This window comes from Cavia porcellus, unplaced genomic scaffold (assembly GCF_034190915.1).
Source record: "Cavia porcellus strain 051 isolate PalLab524CR breed Dunkin Hartley unplaced genomic scaffold, mCavPor4.1 scaffold_31, whole genome shotgun sequence".
Taxonomy (NCBI): Eukaryota; Metazoa; Chordata; class Mammalia; order Rodentia; family Caviidae; genus Cavia; species Cavia porcellus.
In genome coordinates, this window is record NW_026947514.1 from 42,878,517 (window position 1) to 42,897,234 (window position 18,718).

Consider the following 18,718-nt stretch of genomic DNA (forward strand, 5'->3'; position numbering starts at 1 on the left):
CTTCTTTTGCTCTTCTTGGTTTTGTTTTTCTGGTTTTTGTTTTTTAGTCCTGGGAAGGAACCCAAGCTCTCACACATGCTTGGCAAGCATTCTACGATTGGGTTAAATCCCCAGCCCAAGAATATCATTCAACAGAAGTTTTAAAGTTTGAAGTAAAGTTTGCCGATGTTTGGTTTTCTGGATTATATTTTTGAGGTCACATTAACAAAACTTTGGCTAGCTAATGTTACAAAATTCCATCCTTTGCTTTCTTCTAGAGGTTTTATAATTTTACCCTTAGACCTGTGATCCTTTTGAAGCTAAGTTTTATGTTCAAGGAATGGATGGTAGTGTGTGTACACAGATGTGTTTTTATATTATTAATTTAAGAGTAGACTTTCTTTACTAGATTTCTTTTGTATCTTTGTTGAAAATCAGTTGGTTCTATTTCTGATCTCTATTCAGTCCCATCTTTGTGATGATTAATAAAATCTTGAAATAAAATGGGACTGAAAGTTCTGTGGATTATTTTGGGGGCTGTGAATTTTAGAATTAGCATCAATTTCTGAACAACTGGGATTATGTTGATCCTTGGAACAAACTGACCTTCCAGTTATATTGTATCTCTGAGCCATAAACATGATATATCACTTGAATTATTTGGATATTCTTTAATGTCTCTTATATTTAAAAGATTTACCATAGAAGTCTTTAGGGGCTTTTGTTAGACTTACCCAAAAGTACTTAGATTTGACATTTTAAAATATTCTATTTTTTTTAATCATCACTAACACACAAATACTGATTTTTGTGTGTTGATTTATATCTTCCAATTTTGCCAGGCTCAATTTTCAGTTCTGGTAACCTTCTTGGGTTTTGTTGTGTAGTCTACACAGATGATACATGAATAAAGATGGGTTGGCCATTTCCTGTCCATGTTTAAATTCTTTGTTCCTCTTTTGCTCCTTGATTGCATTGGTTAGAACCTCTAATATGATAATGAACAGAAATTAGAAATGGCAAGACCAAACATCTCTCCACTCTGATTTTTTACCCCATTTGATTTTGCATCATTTCCACTGCCACGGCTTCACACTCACTAATCTCTTCTTCTGCGTGGTCTAATCTGTTGTTAGTCTCCTTATGCTGATGCGTTGAAACTACACGCTAGGTAAGTCTCACCAGCAGAACTGAAGCCTGCAGAAGTAGAAAGGCCTGTTTAGCGCTCCTTATTGCCAGACCCTAACATAAAGCTAGCAGATAACACAGAAACATGGTTCTCAGTCTCAGATCCAGTATCATAGCGTGTAAAAGGATGGCTATGGCATTAGGAAAAAATAGTAACATATATGTGCGGTCCAAATTGTGTAGTTAGCTAAACTGGAATTTGCTTCCCGTAATTCCTTTCTCTGCATAGTACCGGGTCAGTAAGTATATGTTAAAAAAGCCTTCTGCTCACTGGAGCGTGTTGGAAGGCAGGGAAGAGGCAGTGGTTGTACTCTGTGCTCCAAAAGTTGGCGAGGGGAGCAGCACATGTGTCCCATGGGTGGGGCTTGCCAGGTCAGTGGAGCAGCGCCTCAGGCCACAGTTTCTGCTGATTGCTGTTTTATTTTTTCTAATGCTTGGGCCAACATTATCTTTATCTTTATCTTTATCTTTATCTTTATCTTTATCTTTATCTTTATCTTTATCTTCAAGATAAAGTACACCAGCCCTTCCTTAGAATACCTGCGCCCTTGAAGTTGGGAGTGGTCAGAGAAAAAGATTCTCCTCCATCCTTCTGGTTCAAACTCAGCCTCATGGATTCCAGATTATCCTTACTTCCCTTATTTCATATCCACCTTTGTTTCTCAACTGCTTCTTCTTTACAGTTAAGGCTCCAGTACTAAAGAAACACCAGCCTCCTGAGGATCACTATCAGCTCCCACAACTCATAAGGTCAATAAACCCCTACTTGTGAGTAGAGACAGAGAGGACAGACCTGTCTTAGTGGTTCTACTTTTCTTCTGATCAAACCTTTGCAGTTACAGTGGCATCACATACAAGTGGCATCACAACATGTTTGTTATTACCAAGGAGCCACTCTTCTTCTAGGATCAAGTCCTGGCATCCTCAAGCACCATTTGTCCACGCTGACAGGCTGTTAAACACAATGGGCCTTGTCATCTCCAGTTTTCCGGCTACCATGATCTTTCATGGGGTGAACGAGCTAGCTGCACCAATCCCACATGGAACTGCATACATGGATGTTAAGAAAGAATATTTGCTTCCCTGTTTATCATAAACTGTAAGGTTATCTGTGTGGGTTAGCCAGAGCCATCTTTCCAGCCATTTGGAGTCAGCCTATTTTGTTTGTTTCTTTTTCAGTAGAACTGCACAAAACAATAGCAAATAAGAAGAGACAGATAAGCAGACTTGTTAAGCACACAAGAGAGGCCCTGGATATTGCATTTCCAATTCCGGGTCCAGCCGGGCTCCTGTACTTTCAATTGTGTGACCCAATTAACCTCCCTGTTTTCTTAAAATAATCTGAGCTGGGCTTCAGGCACTTGCAAGAAATGATTTTTGATTAATGTAAAATGTACACCCACCTTGTGTAGTCAGTAATTTTTTTCATTTCATAAGTGGTTCTTCAGGGGTCTAAAGATGTTAAATGACTAATCCAGATTGTAAAACATACGGTTTCTAATGAGCCACAGTAAAATTATAATGCCACAAATACTATAATGTCAGAGCTAAATTTTTAAATGACTGCTGAAATGAGTCTAAACTATACCAAAAGGTATTATGTTAAAAGTAACACCTTGATACTTGATAGTCTACAAAGGTTATTCAATTTTTTCATGATAAGAAGGGAATACCAAACAAATATTAATGCACACAAATGAGCACTAAAGCCAGAAAACTACAATCTGTGAACCAAGTCCAGACTGCCACTTGTTTTTGTTAATAAAGTTTTACTGAGACACAACCTGGCTCATTTATTTATGGATTGTCAATGACTGCTTTCCATGACGATGGCAGAGGTGAGCTTGTCAGAACCCTATGCCTGCAAAGTCTAAAATGTTTACTATTTTACTTAACAGAGAGGTTTGCCAAACTAATCCAAGCCATTGTTGAAGTTAATGCTTTTGTTCATCCCACATGATACCAGTGACAACGTATTTCTTAGCATGCCAAATAACTCATTTCCTTATGGTCTGCAGTTCACTCTAGCTGTGGGCAAGCCAGTGCACTGGCTTATTGGACTGTACTCAAATCTCAGGAGCTATAGAACAATATCAAGCAAATGGATTACAAATAGCCTGGTTACTGGCCTTCTTCTTCCTAGTTTTATAAATTCTATTGTGAACATTTTTTTCACGCAGTATAGCTAAACTCTGTGTATCAAGAATAGGAAGACTTGGGGCTTGACCCTTCATTTTCCCCTCTGACAGCTGGAAGAGGAGGGGATTGACTGACAACTGTCACACCTCTCTCTCCACTCTCTGTGGCCTCCTTAAAGTGGCCTTTGGTAACCAGCCCCAGCATCTTCCTGCCCCACTGTGGTGGCTCCAGTGGCCACTGTCAGGCCACACCAACTGTGCTGACACCACCACTGGGCTGACAACCACAATGCCCCTATTTGATGACCACCACCACTCCAGGAGCTGCTGCAGCCTCTCTAATGAGTGACCAGGAAGCCATGCTTGATGGGCAAGATGGGGAGAGAGCAGGGCCATCACTAACATACCCCAAACCCCTTCACCCCAAGAGTTCATAGTCAGCAGACTGGCCCTTCTGGAGTTTCCTTGAAGGCAAAAGCGGCCATGATTTCAACCCTCCGTGTATGGGGAGAAACAGAAGCTGGCAATCAAGCAGCCTTTGCTAGGAATTCACCAAACTGTGCCCATGACAGCAGCGATATCCTCCACTCCGCAGCCACTCAGCAGACACTTGCCTTGGCTGTAGCAGGCCTGAAACTCCAATCCCAGATGGCTTCACCCCAGGATGCCTGGTGACTCCACCCTGTGACCTTCATTCTGCCATCTCTGCCAGTATTTCCCAACTTCCCAAGCAGGGCAGTGAAAGGCACAAAACTGCACACACGCACAGGCTGCTCCTGCTGTGCAGAGGCCGCGCACCTTTGCGCTCCTTTGCAGAGTTCAAGGGCTCCCTCTGGAGCACTACCCCCCCCTCCTCCCCATCGGCTGCAGTTCTGCATTGCTCAGGCAGCCCCGTACCTCTCCTGACTCTCGCCTTGGGTCGCATCTACAGAGCAGGCCACATGAAAAGAGAGGCAGACTCTAGGGCTGCTCACCCTGAGGGGTTCCAGAGGCCAGAGCAGAGACCAACAGAGACCGACAATGGCAGCAGCGATCATCAGCGCTGACCCGCAGCAGTGACCAGTGGCTTCTGCATTTAGCAGAGGCTGATAGAGACCTGCAAAGATTCCCAAAGGGGCTGCTGGAAAGTCCTCCAAAAGCTGCCCTAGAGGACTACGGTGCAACTGCTATGGACAGGGGCTGGCTGGAGTACAGAGAGCCACGGTACTGAGGGCTAACAATGAGGGCCACTGGCACTGAGGCCCAGCGCCACTAATGGAGATTTATGATGTGCAGTTATACCTTGCCAATTTGTGATTTCCATCCCACCTGAGCAAAAGAACCTACAAGTGACTGACAACATGTCCACATGTTCCTTTAAGGACTAAATTCCTTCAAAATAAAGATTGGTCAAATAACACATGAAGGAGATAAAGACTTTCATACATAAAGAAGTGTAGGATAAATGTGTCTTATTCACTATCAAAGTCAGTTGTGGTAGAAAATTGTATTTAGTTTTTTTCTACTTACTGTTTTAAAATTATACAATCTATAACATTCTAGCCAAATAATTTTCCATGCCTCACTTTTTTTTGTCTTTTTGAGACTCCCTGTGCAGTTCAGGCTGGTTTTGAGCTCACCTTGTACCGCAGTCTGGTCTTGAACTTGCAGTGATCCTCCTGCCTCAACTTCCCAAGTGCTGGGATTACAGACACCATCATGCCCAGCCTGGCCAAATAATTTCAATAATATGATTTTCCAGAAATGAGAAAATGAATATTTTTACAAATGCTTTAAAGATATACTTTAAAAAAATAAACTGAAAAAGCTATTTAAATTACCATGTAGAAAGCTAATGTGTCAATTTTAGACACTCAGGTGAAAGCTATCACTCATATTTTGCAGAGAGAAAACACATGAGCTAGACTTTGGCTTTTCAGTGACATCTTTTCATTGTCCTCTATCATGTAGGAAGTTCATTACTTTATCTGTCTAAAGCTGTAGTCAGACATATCCAACAGGAGGAAGGCACATACTTACATTACTTAGAGCATAAACTGGTTCTGAAAGTTGGACATACTGTCTTAAACAGAAGTCTGACCACTATGGGAATAAAAACCTTCAAAATAAAACTTCCTTCTCTTCTTTTCTCCCCTCACTCTCCTAATTTTCCTTTTTCCTGTGAGTAGATGGAGAGCCCTTGGTATCCATGCAAGAGAAAAGAGAAAAGTATATGAGGCAAAAGGATGAATGAGAGAAAAGAGTCTTCTAAGCTAATCAGTGATCGGACTTTTTGCTCATCTGGTGATTTAAAAAGCTGTTTCTATGAAGGCCCAGAAGTTTTGTTCCATGGTGGAGAGGCTGTGCTGGCAGTCAAGGTGTCTATGTGGACGATTGGTAGCAAAGGTATAACAGGAAGAGAGATCTCATCACCATTTTCCCTAGACTTTAACTGGGCCATGTACTGTACACTAGTGGTTTTACTCAGGTCCCTAGGTGGGTGTTCAAGTGCATTTTTAGTGAAGACTTTATCTGAAGGTCATATAAAGACAGTGAACAGAAGAAATTACATTAATAATTCTAGAAGCTTTCTTAAAATTAAATTTTTTAGAGCTGATTCATAAATAACAGTCAAATCCTAGGACATCCGTCATAATTTTATTCAACTCATTAAACAGCTACTGCAAATCAGTCATGTTATTGGAAGCCATCTTAGTTACTTTTCTCATTGCTGGGACAAAAATGTCTGACATACACAGGTTAAAGGAGGACAGGTTTATTTTAGCTCACAGTTTGTAGAAGTTTAAGTCCATAATTGCCTGGCTCCAAGGCAGGGGTGCATGGCAGACAGACATGGCAAGGGAGAAACAGTCCACGTCATGGCACCAGGCAGTATTAAAGCCTGCCTTCTTTCTGTCCACTTATAGTCCATCCTGGCTACAAGCCTGTTGATTAGTGTCACCAAAATCCAGAGTGGGACTTCGTTCTTCAGTAAATCTATTCAGCCGTTCCCAGAACTATTCTAATCCAATTAAGGGGATAACCTAGATACCACATACCCTTAATTCATATTCACAGCCTAGATCCAGCCTGCTCTAAAAAGCTCTGTTTATGAGCACTTGAGGCTTCGAGGAGACATCTCGATATAAGCTGTATCTGAAACCAATAATCCAACTAATAAAGCGAATTCTTGGACCATTAGAGAGAAGCATCATCATGGCTATCACCTGATTCCCACTGGAGCATCTGACTGAGAGTAAACAAGGTCCATGTCATCCCAGAACGTGTGTATTGAGATGTTGTCCTTTTTTTATGCCCAAAAAAGATCAAGGATTCAACCCAATGGGGTAAAAGGACAAAAAGGGACCCCTGCCAGCACAGTGCCATGGTGCCTACCTGTGATCCTAGTTACTCAGGAGGATGCGACAGGAGGACTGAAACTTCCAGTCCATCCTGGATAACATAGCAAGATTCTGTTTCTAAATAAGTAAATATGGACATAGCTCACAGGGCCACATACTCATACACACAATAATAATAGTATTTCATGTCAGTGCACAGTAGAAATTGACATGGACCCATACATTTGGATTTTAGCTTACTAAAATAGTAGCTAACATTTCTGAGAATTCATGTTTCAGGCACTACCTTAGGCAATTTGCTTGAATTATATAATGTCAGACAATTGAGAAGACAAAATGGAACAATGTTTTGTTTATAAGCAAAAATCTAAAGATATAGGGGCTAAATCTAAAGATCTAGATTTTTGCTTATAAAGATAAAGAGAAGGAAGGCACATTGAGGTAGGAGAGGAGGAAAAAAATTCTTTGCTTTAATTTCTTTTTAAAGATAATAAAGCCCACCAAAACAGAACAAAGCCAGTTGAAACAATGAAGTGAAATTGGTACAGAGCTTCAAAGCAGGGTAATAGAAAAACAACAATGACCACCATAGTATATCTCATTATCTTCACAATAGCTGTCCATTCCATCAGATAGAGCAAAATCAAACCAAAACAAAACAGAATAAAACCAATCAAAACAGAACACTGAATAAAGCAAAACAGTTAATCAGAACAAAACAAAACAATGAAAACAATACGCACCTCAAAAACAAGATGGTAGGAAATCTCCCACCTTGCTGTACTGCATACTGTCATCCTCCCAACAGATGCTCAGATGCCAACTCCAGGCCTGCAAAGTCAACCCAACAATACAAGCATTAAGTTGCTTTTTGAACCTCAGTTGCTATCAATTCAGCCTGTCCTCTGAACTAGCTGGGTGGTGGGGGTGGTTATTGATTCTCAGCCCGCACAGGGATGCTCATGGGTGGCGCTCGCGGACTTTCCTCTTCCTGGGCCCCACGTGGTTTGCACAGCTTACCAGAAAGGCTGGCTATTGGCTTCTTAGTGGGCTCCTCCCAGCCCCAGCATGGCTTTCCAGAAAATTTGTTTTTAAATTATATGTACTCCCTCTAAGATAACAGCCTCTACAGATAACAGTTGTATCAATCTTAAACTCAGAAAAGTTATCTGGGTTAAAGATATAGCTTTCTGTGTATTTAGAGGAGCAGGAGACCAGGATACAGAAAAATGTGCACTTAAAGGAGGGGACAGATATGGGAGAAAATGTTAGGAATTAAAACATCATAGCAGCAGTAGCAGGTAGCATTTCAAGAGGATATGGTAATTGAAGTGACAGTTAAAAACACAGCTTAATAAAGAAGTAAAATAGTCACAAAACTATGTATAAAATTCATAACTGGATGTGTAGTACAAAAACATTTAGAAATGCAAAACCTTCACAAAATTAAAACAGCAATTTTAAAACATCTCTTTGAAGAATTAAATGTACTACATATACAGAGTTAAATGCAGAAAAATCAAGACAAGAGATAACAGCATGTACAATTTGTATTTTACCAATGCAGAGTGCAATTTTGCATTACAACAAAATATAAAAATTGGTGATATATTTCAGTATCAACATAATCTTAAAATATTAAAATATAGAACAGTCACAGACCACAATACAGCTAGAAATATACAATAAAATGTTGACGTGAAATAATCTTATTATTTTGGTTAGGCTACATTCTCTTAAATAACCGTGGCATCAAAGAGAAATATAAAACTAAAATTACATGCTATCTTGAAAGCACTGAAAGGAGAATACTTTACAATAGATACTTTAATATTTAAAAATTTCTTAACTATAGCTGAAAAAGATATATAACCTCAAAGTCCTCCGTGTTTAAATTTTAAAATTTAGATTTATTGTTTGGGGCTGCATGTATGCCCCTCCCCTTCAAAACTTCAAAATGTAAATGCATTGAGAGAGGGGGCTTTGAAGTAATTAAGGTAAAGCAAGTTCCTATGTGTGGGCCCCAACCCAACACAATTACAAGGGTCCTTCTGAGGAGATCCTGGGGCGTGGACAACACGGGAGCCAAAGGGGAGCCCTGAGGACTCTGCAGGAACCTGGGGTCTGCAAGTCAAGGAGTGGCCCCTGAGGAAAGGAACCTGCCATGCCTTGATCTTGGAGTCCAGTCCTCTAGCAGACAAAAAGCCGGTCGTTGGGTAAGCCAGCCACTCTGTGGTATTCTGTTATTGTAGCCCACATTGCAAAGCAGTATAGAAAACAAAATAAACCAAAGAAAGTAAGCAGAAGGAACTGGTCAAGAGAAAGTAGAAGTAAGTATGTTGGAAAACACAAAATTAGAATAACTAAGAGCTGGGGATTTAGCTCAGCAGCACAAGCACCTCCTTGGCAAGAGCAAGGTTGTGGGTTTGAGCCCTGGTGCCAAAACATAAAAAATAAAAATAAAAAAGGATAACTGAAAACTGGTAAACAGCAATTAAATAAACTGCTTTCTGTTGGCTCAAATAGAAAAAGAAGAAGGAGAAAAAGGAAACACAAACTTTAAGAATGAGGAGTAAGAAGCCAAAAATAAATAAAATAAAAGATTTGAAAATAAGTATAAGAATATGTCACGTGAAATCCTATAACAATTTGATAAGCTAGAAGAAATGAATGATTTACTAATAAAATAAGTGAAATTGACCCCAAAAGAAACTGTAAACAGTAACAGTAATTATCATACAAAAGTTATAGAAAATGTACAATTAAAAATCTGTTCATGTTTTATGCAAAGATTTATCATTTAAAAAATATTCAGTAGTCATTTCAAAGATCGTGAAGGCCACTCCTGGGATGACCGGAGCGCAGCAGACCCCAAGGGAGAAAAGGTCCGGGAGGACACTGTGTGAGGAGGAAGATGCACCGTGTGTTCACCGAGATGAAACCCACAGCTCGACCTGGAAGTCTGAGGACGATTCAGCACATGACCAAGAAAACCAGATAAGCCAATAACAAGACAGTTATTAACCCAGGGAAGCCAAAGGCTTAATAAAATACAGGATAGGAATTCAGTCCTAGCACACAAAGAAGACCTGAGTAATGTTTGCAAAGTTAAAATAATGAAACCAAATAATGGCAGGTACAGTGTACCTGAGAACCGTAGAATAGGAACTGTGAGTCCAGGTGTAAGTAGCTTCAGAACCCAGTTTTGATCTTCACTAGGTGGGTCACGTCCACAGCTGAAATGCTTCTAAAAATGTGTTAGCGTACACTGTGGAAGTACAGTAAATTTCAGAAGAAAGAATAGTTGCCACTGGAGTTTGTTCTTCTTCCTCTTTTTCCTCTTCCCTCTTCCTTCTTTGTCTTCTTTTATTTCCAAGACCTGTAATGTAATTCAGGCTGGTCTTGAACTCACTCACTCTGTAGCCTAGGCAGATCTCAAATTTGCAGCAATCCTCTTGCCTCAGCCTGGAGTTACAGCGCTGGAATTATATGCTTGCACCCAGTTCTTCTTTTTTGGTAATTATTTTGTTCTGGGTTTTTTTTCATTCTTTTTTTTTTTTTTTTTTTTTTTTTTTTGAGGCTGGCCTTGAACCCTTTGTCTATGTAGTTGAGGCAGGATTTCGCAGAGATCTCTCTGCTTCAGTCTCCAGGTGCTGGTATGACAGGTGTGTGCCACAACATCTGGCCTTTATTATAAGACTGTACAGTATAATTTAGCTGCACTTTGATCATGAGGGTGACAGGATAGCATTTTTATTCCTTACAAGTTCCTATAATCATGTATATGGGGAAGAAACAAACGGTGAGTTTTTAGAAGGTATTACGGTCTAAGCAGCAGATGACAGTGTTTCTTGTAGACTAGAGCATGAAAAATGGTAATAAGTGGTTGATTTACATATGTGTTAGCATATATGCACATATATGTCATCCACACATAACCTGTATAACACTATACATATTCTGTGCATGTGTGTTTGCATGTGCAGTGCTGAGCATTTAATGTGGAGCCTCACAAATTCTAGGCAATCCCTCTACCCCTGAGCCACATGCCTTGTCCTAGACATAAATAGATGGTAGATAGATGGATAGATTTTGGTTGTTGGCATACTTGAGGCTCTATATTCAATCCCCAGGACTGCCAAAAAATAAAATAGAAGGCAAAAGAAGAGAAGGAAAGAAACATTGCCTAGAGATATAGGTTTGAGGATAAAGTTGATAGAGCTTGTTGATAACTGACTATGGAGAGAGGGAAAAGAAAATCATGAAGAACTCCCAGTTTCTGATGCTGAAAAGTAGTTTAGAATAGTAGAATCATTTAATGAAATGGGGAGATTCTGGGGGTGTCATGTGGTGAGAAATGAAAAGTTTGTCTTGGACATGTTGAGTTTGAGGAAGTGGTTAAAAGGAAGCACTTCTAGATCACACCGCCAGAGTTTAAGCCTTAGATTTATCGGATACTACCTTGAGTGAGATAATTCCTCTCCATATGCAGAATGAAAATAACAGTTGCACGCACTTAATAGAGTTACTGTAAATGTCAAACTATTAACTAGCAAGGATCATTGTGTGATTCACTGTGATTCCGAGTTCCTAGGAGAGTGCCCCAACCAGCATGGATTTGAGAGAAACGCTGCTGAATGAGTGGATGAATCAATGAATCCTAACACATTTAAGGGGAGGTACTAGATTAGGAGTCTAGGGCTAGTTATAAAGTAGGAACCATGAATGAAAATGCACTCCAGGTAAGAAAGCAGCTGTATGTTTTGAAACTGTACAGGATTAACAATTTTAACCACAATTCCTACCCTAAAAAAATAGATTGTGATAGGATGGCTATAGATGGCAACTTCAAATTCTTGTGTGTCTGACAGTACTAGCTGCATCAGCTGTATACCAATAGCAAATTGGGGGGGGGGCAGTACTGGGGATTGAACTCATGACCTCACACATGCCAGGCAGGCACTTATGCCGCTGAGCTAAATCTCCAGCCCAGTAAATATTTCTTAAAAACCTACTCTGTGGTATTGTACTGAAATCACTGATAAAATATTTTCAAATAAACCTCATCTTCTACTCCTACAAAAGAAAGAAAGAAAGAAAGAAAGAAAGAAAGAAAGAAAGAAAGAAGAAAGAAAGAAAGAAAGAAAGAAAGAAAGAAAGAAAGAAAGAAAGCAAGCAAGCAAGCAAGCAAGCAGCTGTAGTAATGGCAAGTCCTTTGGACCTTAGAGCACGCACCACTACATGTAAGTGTGTGCTAGTGCAGGAACTGTCTGAAAAGGGAGTCTCCAATCAGAAATCAGTGTATTCAGGGTACTTGGGGGAAAGGAGATTGTGCAGACAACTGACAGGGTTTGGAAAATGGTTAGGAATCTGGGAAATGGAAGGAGAATCCAATTAGAGCAAACATCACAATATAATAACAAAAAAATTCAAGATAGGGTAAGGAATTGAACATACGATACCAAAACAAAAACCCAAAAGTGTTGAAGAAAACAAGGGTAAATACGTAAAATGTTCTTGGGATTGGAAGGACTAAAGAAATGTTAAAGCCATAGTAGAAATCAAAAAGGGAAAAAATACATTTTTAGGCGACAACATAAAAATTAAATTTTTTTAATGTTAAAAAAGTCACAAACAGCTGGGGATTTAGCTCAGCTGTTTAAGCGCCTGCCTGGAGAGCCTGAGATCATAAATTATTTATTTATTTATTTACTGGAGTTCCGGGGATCAAACTCATGACTTTGCGCTTACCAGGCAGACGTTTACACCATTGAGCTAAATCCCTGGCCCCGAGATCATAAATTCTATCCCCTGTACAAAAACAAAAAGTCATAAACAAAATAAAATACAAAATAAAAATGGCAAAGTACATCCAAAATGCTACAAGTAAATGATGACATGATTATAATTTATTAAGACAAGTATAAGCATGCTTATGGGAGAAAAAATGAACAGAAAGTTATGGAAGGAAGAAAAATACAGATAACTAATAAAGGAGGAATCTCAGTCTCTGATAATTAATCAAAGACACTACAAAGTAGAAAATATTTTGCCATGTAAAACTAGCGAAACTGTAAAACATAATAATCATGATGTATTGCGGCAGGAAAACGTAGCTGTGATTTTGAAAATGTACACTAAAAGCTTGTACATGTTTTTAGTGTCTTTAATTCTTTAAATTTCACTGAGGAATATACTTAAGAAAATTCAGACATATCAATAAAAGCAATGTCAATCTGAATCTTTTAACATGAGCAGACTGATAGAGCAAAAAGGAAGTTATAAAAAGAATTATACTGTGGGTCCAATTCTGCCCAAATGTGCTATGTGAAAGAAAGATTTAAAAACACATTAAAACCATAGAAATAATTATGTTTTGGTGGAAGAATTTCAAGTAATTTTTATCTCAAATTTTTACTTCACAAGTTCTTCAATGAACATGTATCATTTCATAATTATGAAACATTTAATCTTAAGCAACAATATAGTACTATTTAAAATGTACCAAACTGGTTTGAGATCTAAAATTAAAATTGATGAATTTAATACTCTCACTGAAATTTATTCATAGTGGACCTGTGTAATGATAGTCAAAGACTCTTAAAGCTATTGGTTAAAAAATTGACAAGTAGTTTTACAATAAACGAATCAGTTTGGCAATACCTGGGTCCTTGGATTAACTTTAGCAATAACCAGAAATGGGACAGTTAGACATCACATATCTTGTGACCACAGAACCATGCACATAGCACCCCTCTATGAGTATTCCTGACAGGAAGAATAGAGGGAATGAAAAGGTGGGGGGAGGGGATCATGGAAGGAGGGAATGAAATCTAATCAAGATTACAGACCAATCAGTTTATAGGAAATACAGGAAGAATAAACTAAACTATGCCACCAGGAAGCCATTAGCCAATCAGAGTATAGGAATAAAAGTCAAATCTAGTCTCTTCAAAAACTAAATGGTTGCAAAAACCAGAAGAGGGGGCCTCATTGCAGATTGAAAAAAATTTAAGAAATACGACAACCAAGTATGATATAGGATCCTTTTTGGACCTTGAGTTGAACAAACTTATAAGTCATATTTTTGGGTCAATCAGAGAACAGCTATGTTACATGATACTAATGCCTGTTTGTTAATTTTGATGTTGTGGTATTGTCGTGTTATATTTCAAGTAACCTTATCTGTTAGATAATGCACACTGAGGCATGTGTGGTATCTGATGTCTGGAAATGTATTTGTACATAGTCTAGAATTTAAAAGAAAATAAAAAGCTGCTGTATTTGATGGGGAGAGCTTTATTAAAATTGTCAAAATTTTTGTGAAGATTATTGTAGCTTAAAGATTGCTGCATTGGAACCAGTGGACTCTCCCCTCTACTGTGGTGTACATTTGAAAATATCTGTAATTAAGATTTGTAAGTAAACCTTTCAAACTATTAGCACAGTCTTTCAGCTTGAGGAAAATGCATGTATCTGCACATAGTTTTGATAGCATGGGACATTATCCAAGTTTCTTAATACAAGCATTATTCTTTAGAAATCAAGGTCTTATAATTCCAACTAGACAGATGTTTGGGACTATGAGCTTAGCATGTGAAAATGGTACATGTCACAGAGCAAATGTAGATGAGAATATGTTGTGAGAAGAAAAATATCTGAGAAAACATGTAACCTTTTAGAATACAACACATCCTCTGTAAAGTGTTTAGAAAGAGAGGCAGGTGCTCCCTGAGAAGAAGGAGCCAAGGGGTGGTTTAGTGAGAAAGAAGGAATCCTGAGCACTTCTCAACACTTCCCCCAGTGCTGCAGATTGAACTTGCAAGGCAACCGCTCCCCTGTGGAGCTACATCCCCAGTGCAGGAGCCATGAGCATGGCTAAGGTTCCCCCTCCTCCCAGTGCACCCTGTGTTTACCCCACAAGACAGTCCTGCGCTCTGTGCACTCTGAGCTCACACTGTGCACGCTGAGTTGTCCACTTGCTGTCCACGTCCACCCACTGTCCGCTGTCCTGTATGTAGAGTGCTGCCATGAGGGCAGGGATGGGCCCTGCAGCGTCACCTCCGTGCCCCAACATCACGCTGTAACTCTTGGCACACAAGCACTCGATGAGTATTTTTCAGTCAATTGATTAAATAATTTGTTTTGTTTTGTTTTGTTTTGTTTTGTTTCAAAATTAATTCCCAATCCTCTCTACCCTGTTCTACATGATAAAGGTTTGTTTTCATTGAGAAATAGCAAATAAAGGCTTTGGACCCCTGAAGTTTAAATACTAAAATCCTCATAACAATGTTTTGTTCTTAAGGGACTGCATGAATTCGGAGGACATTTTTAATGCCTAATAATGCTCTAGGAAGTTCGCCAAAAACTCTGCCATCACTAGGAGTTCAAACCTAGGGAACGTGTCCCTCCAAATGTGTTAGAGAGTATTTCAGCTCCTTCTGCGCGGGACGTACTGGCTTATGCTGGCATCTGTCTTTCCCACCTCCCCCCAAGGGAAGTGGCAGTTTCTTTTCAGGGTCATCCACGATTCCAGCTGTCTCTTTGGTGAGCGGAAGATAGCCCTGCTTGTCTCCCCCAGCTCCTCCAGCTCTAATGAGAGACAATCTGTTCCACACGGAAGAGCTGCGCAGCAGGAAGAAAGCTGGTTTCTATAAGGTAATATTTCTCTCTTGAGAAAGTACAGTTTGTAACTCGGGCGCTCTCAAATTTCCAGGTCACCTTAGCTTGCTGGGAATAAGAATCCTTAGGAAGAAAAGTTGCTCCCTGGAGGTAGAAGAAGGCAACAATCACCTCCAAAGTGACCCTTGTCCCCCAAGGATGGCAATAATGTCGCCCAGCCGCTGGGCAGAAGTTTGGGTGACCGCAGACTGGAAGACTCCTTTAATGGGGTGACTTGCACGGCCCTCTGTGAAGTCCTCGTTCGCGGACCTGTGCGGTCATGAGCCATGTGCTGGGCATTGTCGAGGTGCTGATACTGCTCAGAGGATTAACAGGATATTGCTCTGGCTTTCTCAGGTGGAGACACATAGAATCGCTGAATGCCATTTTCAAGGACAAAAGGAAGAGATCTGAGAGCTCTGCAAAGGAATAGAGAAAATAGCAAGAAAAAATCCACCCTCCGTCCCAGCACCAAAGGACTTTCTGGTCCCAGGACAATGACTGCCTCCTCCGTCGTCTCCCATCACCTGTCCTTTAGGTGCATCTGCCTCGCACTCTCACCAAACCTCTTCTTCACAGGGTCACCTAGAAAACAGGGGAGGGAGTGGAGGGGAAGACAGGGTCACCTTTACTGCATCACTTGTTCCTTGAAGAATGTGTATATTTATTGTATTTGTAGCCTCTCTCTAAACCAGAGCACATGTCAAGGCAACTGGTTTGTGACCTTGACATTTATCCCACTACGATAACTCTAGACAGACCTTTCCTAGAGAGAGAAAGCAATGAAGTGGTACAGAACCGCTGGTTCCACCTGAGGTTCGCATCGTTATTGGGTCGTATGTACTGAATGTCTTACCCGGCCTATTATCTGTCTTTTCACATGTGTGCTGTTTTTCATTTTTAATTGCTTTTATTTACCAAATGTCTTACTCATTGCATTATCTAGTTTTTCAGATGCTGTCTCTTTTTCATTGCACTGCATAGCGAGCCTACCAAAATTGATGCAGAGTGAATTAATAACCGACAAGTGTCAAGTACTCTGCAAGGTTGGACTCAAGAGTTTTCACAGCAAGAGATGGGTGTTTCTTTATATCTTCACTCCCATAACCACTGCTTTTTAATAAGAACTGAATGATTTGCCCTTAAAAGGGAAATTATAATGCTGAACATTTATTTGCAAGCATCAACAATGTGTTGTCAAATAACTTCAGTTATTCAAAACAATATTTCAGTGTCCTCCATTTTCTAAAACAAACAAATAAATCCTTGGATTTTTTTGTAATTTAAATAATTTATATTAGTATTTACATTTTCAGAAATATCTATGTGGAAATATTGGTATTCCTAATATGTCCATGGAAGGAATTCACAATGGAAAATCATCCCAAAAAGTAGAAAGTCAACAATAGATTGCATAAACAATAGATTGTTTGGTAGAGTGTACTTTATTATTTATTACATTTCTGGTTTTCCTGTTCACATTTCACCATGTTTGCCCCTATAAATACTAGACAGAAAAATAATTAGTATTTTTTCTTCTCTTCCAAGAAGCTGAGGCTGCTTTACTCGTGGCCAAGGATGGAGTTAAATAGAATCCTATAATAATACAGTTCACTACCTAGATTCTAAGTGCTGTGGTACAACCACATCCAGCAAAAGGTCATCACTGCCCAGAGAGGAGCCCTTCCACAGCAACAGCCTATTTTTTTCTGTTCAAACCAATGTTTGGAAAAAATGTGTTCCATTTTCTCTGGAGGCTTTTGTTTTCCTTGTGAGCAATACCTTGTTCTGCTGTCTACGCGACCACTAGAATTTTATCAGCACTAATAAACGGCACAGACCATCTCGACTTGTTCAGGCTACTATGATGGGATACCAGAGGTTGGGTACCTTAAACAACAAACATTTATTCCTCACAGCTCTAGAAGCCAGAAGTCCAGGCTTGAGGTGCAAACATGGTGGGCATTGGTGAGGCCAGCTTCCCCTGCATCCTTCCAGCCTTCCTCTTGGCTGCTGACGGGCACTGATCTCATCACGAATTCACCCTCACGACCTTTTGGAACCCTAATTACCTCCTAAAGCCCCACCTCCAGACACCATCACTCTGGGGGCCATGTTTTCAACGTACAAGTGGAGGGATACAAACATTCAGCTCATATAATATACAAGTATTTGTACGTTTTTATAGGTTAGGTAGGTATTTTCATGAACACTCAACCATGACATGCATGTGTGTGAATACATGCAAATAACCAGAAAGTTTTTCTAGATTTCTCTCTCTCAAAGTTATTCAGGACCAGATTGTCTTGCAGTCACAATTATTAAGAAATAGCTTTATACAGCAATTTAAGCACATGAAAGTGCCCCATGCTGTATTCCGAACAGGTCAGAAACTATGCTAAGGCCTTTAGTCTTTTCCCTTTAACCTTAAGGCTTCAGGTCACCAGGGGATCCCTTAGAAATCAGAATTCTGCACATTTCCTCTGTTCATGTTTTGCTCATTTTAACAAATATGCACTGGGGGAGAACCTGGGGCTCAAAGACAAACATGTGGCTCCTTTCCAAGAGCAAACAATCTAAGAAAAAAACCAGTGAAAGATGGCCATTGGCACAACCCTGTAAAAAGCATGAAATTATCAGCATGAAAAAAGGGTCTGGAAGTTGACAACAGCAGAAGGTCAGTGCCTTTAAGACTACGTGATAGTTAGGAACTGACCCCATCCAGTTCCAAGAGTGAGTCTTCATAAACGTAGCCCACTCAACACCATCCAGACCCCTTTCAGTGATGATCTTAACAACAGAAATAAGCAGATGTTTATTATTTCCCATGGGGTACAGGGGTGGGTCTAAGCCGATCCAGTCCAAGGAGAGTCTGGGACGCTTGTCTCTCTGCAGACCCACCGCCTCCCTCTTTGCTTTCTATCATGCATCTCCATCTTCACTGTCTCCTTGCTGGCTTCTCTCTTATCCCAGATCTCTTGGTGTTTGAGGCGCCACAGATCAGCCTCTTCTTCTCCACCAACCCTTGCTTCCTTGACAATCCATCCAACCTCACAGTTTAGTATCTGTATGTTTGGAATAGTTATCACTTCTTTAGATGTCTCTCCCAAGCAGAGGTCCCAGAACCCTCTGTTTACTAGAAAGAGAGATAACCTGTGGATACTGAATGCATGACAAACTTCTAAAATGCTACATGTCCCAAAACTACCAACTGCCTTCCGCTTAGCAAATCATGGCTGAGGCTGAAACTTCTAGAGTTACAACTGATCCTTCTTCAGCTCTCTGAATCTGCTCCCTTGTGTAATCGTGTTGGCCCTGAGTTCAAACTCTTTCCTGAATCCCACTCAGCTCATTACCCCTCTGCCTATAGCCTGGCCCAGCCCCCATCACCTCTTCTCTAGTCTTGGAGCC

At 40.1% G+C, this 18,718-nt stretch overlaps 1 long non-coding RNA gene across 1 annotated transcript; it reads left to right on the top strand.

Moving 5' to 3' along the window:
- Positions 1-13,655: 13,655 nt before the first annotated feature.
- LOC134474138 (uncharacterized) lies at positions 13,656-17,154 on the top strand. Its single transcript, XR_010044766.1, has 2 exons — positions 13,656-15,304; positions 15,665-17,154. It is a non-coding gene; the product is annotated as an uncharacterized LOC134474138 (long non-coding RNA).
- Positions 17,155-18,718: the final 1,564 nt, after the last annotated feature.